Source organism: Pteropus medius, unplaced genomic scaffold, assembly GCF_902729225.1.
Source record: "Pteropus medius unplaced genomic scaffold, Ma_sr-lr_union100, whole genome shotgun sequence".
Taxonomy (NCBI): Eukaryota; Metazoa; Chordata; class Mammalia; order Chiroptera; family Pteropodidae; genus Pteropus; species Pteropus medius.
Window position 1 is genome coordinate 10,793,931 of NW_024349225.1, and position 4,574 is coordinate 10,798,504.

The 4,574-nt window shown below is 45.9% G+C and overlaps 1 non-coding gene across 1 annotated transcript; it reads right to left on the minus strand.

The window, feature by feature from the left end:
• Positions 1-4,031: 4,031 nt before the first annotated feature.
• LOC120617799 (5S ribosomal RNA) lies at positions 4,032-4,150 on the minus strand. Its single transcript, XR_005657047.1, has one exon. It is a non-coding gene; the product is annotated as a 5S ribosomal RNA (ribosomal RNA).
• Between the last annotated feature and the right edge of the window lie 424 nt (positions 4,151-4,574).

Here is a 4,574-nt window from a genome sequence, read left to right on the forward strand (position 1 = left end):
TCATCTGCTTCTTTTCCTTTCCGACTAATTATAATTATTAAGGAACTCTTTGGCAGACCCATAAAACATAAAAAACAGCCAGGCATCTCAAGCAAAATGTCACTTCTGTGCTTTCCTAGGACATCCTCCTCCCAGAGGCTTCGTCTTCCTGCCTGTCAGCTGGGTGCTCTCTGGGTCTGCAGCACCCCAGCTCCCCTGGTGTTTCCTTCGTTTGCATCTTAGGAGCTCCTTTATCTTCTCTTCCCCGTAAGAGCCTCAGGGCATTCAGCGCCTTGCTCATTTTCAGCTTACTCCTTTGTTTGGTGGCACACATCCCCTTCTAGATTCCTGCATCACAGGTAAATGTTTTGAGACCGAGACCTTAGATATTTAAAAATGCAATTCTTCCTCTCTCACACTTGACTGGTACTTTGACTGGGTATAAAACTAGATTGGAAATTATTTTCCCTCAGAATTTTGAAGGAACTACCCTATCGTCTTTCAGAATCCAGTGTTCCTCTTAGGAAGCTGATATCATTCTGATTTCTGATATTTTGCATGTCACTTGCCTTTTCTCTCTGGAAGCCGCTCTGAAATGTCATGACAGTATGCCTTGATGTGGCTCTTATTTTCATTTATTGTGCTGGGCACTTAATAAGCCCTTTCATTCTGGAAAGTCAAGCCTTTCAATAAAAGAAAATGTTGTATTTCTTTAATAGTTTTCATTTCTCTATTTTCTTTTTCTCTCCTTCTCTGAGTCTGGATAATTGGATATGAGACTTCCAGGGGTAAATCACCTGCTTTTCTTGTTTTATTTTCCTATTTTTTATTTTTGTGTACTATTTTCTGGGAGATTTTCTCACTTTTGTCTTTAACGCATTCTATTAATTAAATTTTTTTCCTATCTTAATCTTTAATATCCAAGAGCATTTTCTTTTTTTTTGTTTTTAATATCCCTTTTGTAAATATGATCCTATTTTGTTGTTTCATAGATAAAATGTGGGTTTTTTTCTGTTCCCTGCATTTTCTGTACCATCTGACTCTCATTTCTTTTTTGTTTGTTTTGACCTTTTCTATACTAATCTTTCCTCAAATTTCTCTTAGTTCTCTTTTCTGTCTATTCATATCTAAAATACAAATGAGCTGCTAGAAAGCTAATTCGATGCTGTGTGCCTATGCATCGTACACATGTGCACACATACGTGGGGATAGGGTACCTATATCACTATGGGGTTATCAGTAGGCTAACCAGTTGCAATCCAAGTCATTGAATTAGGAGACATTTTATTTCTCCAGTGACATTTGCAGTCTCCTTCCCAAGGATGAGAGTGACACATGCATAATTGAAGGGGGAGAGGACTCGGGGCCAGGGAGAGCCCCATGATTCAGTGTGGCAATCCCCCTCCACACCCTTGCTCTCAAGACTTCCCCGCACACTGCTATCAGCCGTGGTGGGCGTATTTAAGTCCATGGCCCGTGTGACTCAATGTCTCCAGAGAATCAACCTCTTGCCTTCCATAGCGGTGAGGGTAGGAAAGCCGCTGGGCTGGGTGGGGAGGGAAGGGAATCTAGAGGGTCTGGCAGCCCCTTTCGCAGCTCCTTGCACCCCATCTTCCTGTTGGCAGTGCCCCCTGCACCTCAGTCTTCAGAGGCACCTGTGTCTCTAGTTCCTGCATCTTTGCTGAGTTCCAGCTCAGAGCACCGCCTTTCAGCTTCTCCTTCTGAGCATACCGTCCATGCTCTTCTAAACGCGTGACCTCTGTCCACCTGCTTCCCATCTTTCAAAATTTTGTTGCCACTTCGTTGTCGTAAGTGCCTCTTTTGCGAGTTTCTATCTTTATTCCTTTTAGAGACTATATTAGTTTTCTATTGCTGCATAACGAATTACTACAAACGTAGCAGCTTAAAACAACACAAATTTATTATCTCAGTTTTTGTGGGTCAGGAATTCAGCACATTTTAGTTGGGTCCTGGGCCCAGGATCCCATAAGGCCGAAATAGTGATGCCGGCTGGCTGCATCCTCATCTAGAAGCTTGACTAGGGAAAGGACCACTTCTGGTGACTCCAGGTTGCTGGCAGAATTTATTTCCTTGTTAATGTAGGACTGAGATCCCTATTGTCTTGCTGGCTTGACGAGTCTCAGCTCCATGCCTCTAGCCCCTGCATTTCATAATGGAGAATCTCACACTGAATCTCTCTCATTTTTCGAATCTCTGTGACTTCCCTTTCGCAAATGAAAGAGAGAGAGAGAGTGAGAGAGAGAGAGAGAGAGAGAGAGAGAGAGAGAGAGAGGAGAGAAAAAGAATAGAAATAAAAGGAAGGAAGGAAGGAAGGAAGAAGGAAGGAAGGAAGGAAGGAAGGAAGGAAGGAAGAAAAGAAAGAAAGAAAGAAAGAAAGAGAAAAAAGAGAGAAAGAAAAGGAGAGAGAAGAGGGGAAGGAAGAAGGAAGGAAGGAAGAAGGAAGGAAGGAGGAAGGAAGGAAGGAAGGAAGGAAGGAAATAGAACAATAACATAAAACCTCTCTGCTTTTAAAGTGATCATGTGATTGGGACAGGTTCACCTGGGTAATTTCCCTACCTTAAAGCCAACTGTGCCATATGACACCACTAGTTCCAGGAGTAAAACCTCAGATTCACTGTTCCAGGATTACACGGAGTGTGTTTGCCAGGGGGCGGGGAATCTTGGGGGCCATCTTAGAAGTCTGGCTACTATGGTGAGATTTAATCCGTCATGTTTAATCAGAAGTCTCTCATGCTCTCGTTAGCACATTTTTACTGTTACAGGGAATTTTAGTTCATATCGATGCTCTAGACGTAGCAGCAAACTTGACCCCTGGCTTTTCACATGTGAGTGGTGCTGCCTTTAGCTGTGGCTCAGGAAGAATGAGCCTTCTCTGTCTCTCATGGAATAAGCAAGCCTGCTATGCCTAAGAACCCCACGCCGACTGAGTGGATTCCCACGTCCCCCTCCACAGCACAAGGCTGGAGAGCTGTGGTTCTCGCCGGCCCAGATGCACACGACCAGCTGGGGCCACTGTCCCGGGCGCAGGCACGGGTGCCACGCACTGGCACTGCCCAGCTGCATGAAGATGTTCCCGACGGGAGATAGCTCCTTGGCACGGCGACACGGTGATTTTTCCTGGCTTGGCAGCCCCAATGATAGTTGTTGTATGCAGTGATGAATCACTAATTTTTAGAAACCTTGACTGGAACCTGAAGGCGGGAGATAAATGGAAGCGGGTAGGCTGGGGCGGGGGGGTCGCTGTGAGCATTCCCGTAGATAAATGGCCAGTCATGACTAAAAGATGGTTTTACATTTTCTGAGTGTAATCAAGTGAGATGTAACCAATATTCTGTAGCTCATTAGTCTCCTGTCTCTTAACCTTCACTATCAGGTGCTCCCTCGTAGAGAGGATCTTTGTCCATCTTACTTTTCTAAAAAAATTCAGCTTAGAGTAAAACTGGTAGAGAGCTGCTGGCCGGTGACCTGCAGAAGGAAGGGCCCTAGAGAGAGAAAAAGGTCACGCACGATGTGGTCTTAGACTAAAGGGGAGAAGAGAGAAAGTGTGGAGGGCAGGGAGAGGGGGAAAAGTCGGCAAGAGAAACGGTCTGATTTCAGCCTCTTTCTGATGTGGGTGCATTTTTCATTACAGCCAACTGGGCTTCCTTTCCAGGAAATCTACTTTCTCCATTTCCCTGTGAAAGGAGGGGTGGAGAGACAGGCTTCTGAGACTGTAACCCAGGGAGGATGTGACATTCCTTCCTTCAGGGCTGAGGGCCCCTGTGCTAGAGCCTCCTTGGCCGTGCCTGTTTCGTGGTCCACCTGGTCCACCGTGAAGGTGGACGCTGAGAGCCTGGCTGTGGTCTCCCCTGCGTGTGAGTTCAGTGGCTTCCCACCAGGTCTGCCACAGGTCTTTGCCCACCTGGATTCACCTTCTATGCAGCCACCTTTAGATTTCTTTCTTTCTTTCTTTCTTTTTTTTAGGCGAGGCAACCCTTGGTTGACCTCACAGATCGCAAGGACCTTGTCAGGTTACAATCTCTTATTTTTTATGCCTACAGCACCTGGTCTTCCTAGGTGGTCTCCCACCCAAGTACTAACCAGGCCCAACCCTGCTTAACTTCCGAGATCAGACAGGATCGGTCTTGTTCAGGGTGGCATGGCCGTAGACACCACCTTTAGATTTCTAAATCCCAAATCTTATCATGTCCGTATTTTAAAACCCTTGGTGGACCTCAGTTGTCTACAGAGCAAAGCACAGGCCCAAATTTCTTACCAGGACATTCGATGCTCTTTGTAACATGGCTTCAACAGTGTCGTTTGCAGCTGCCACGCTCCCCACATAGGCGTATGTTTTAGCCCCACTGAATTGCACCTTTCCCAGAATCCCCTCTGTTTTATTCTCCTTTGGTACCTTTGCAGACGCTGTTCCTTCTGCCCGAGGCACACTTCCTCTCCCGGTCCGTATGTCAGGAAACTACTCCTCGTTCTAGTACCAGCTTCGGTTTCTCTTCCTCTGAAGTTCTTTTCTTACCTCTGATTCCTACTTTGTCTTGTCCACTTCAGTGGAATCGGCAGAGTTGGCTAGTGGTTCA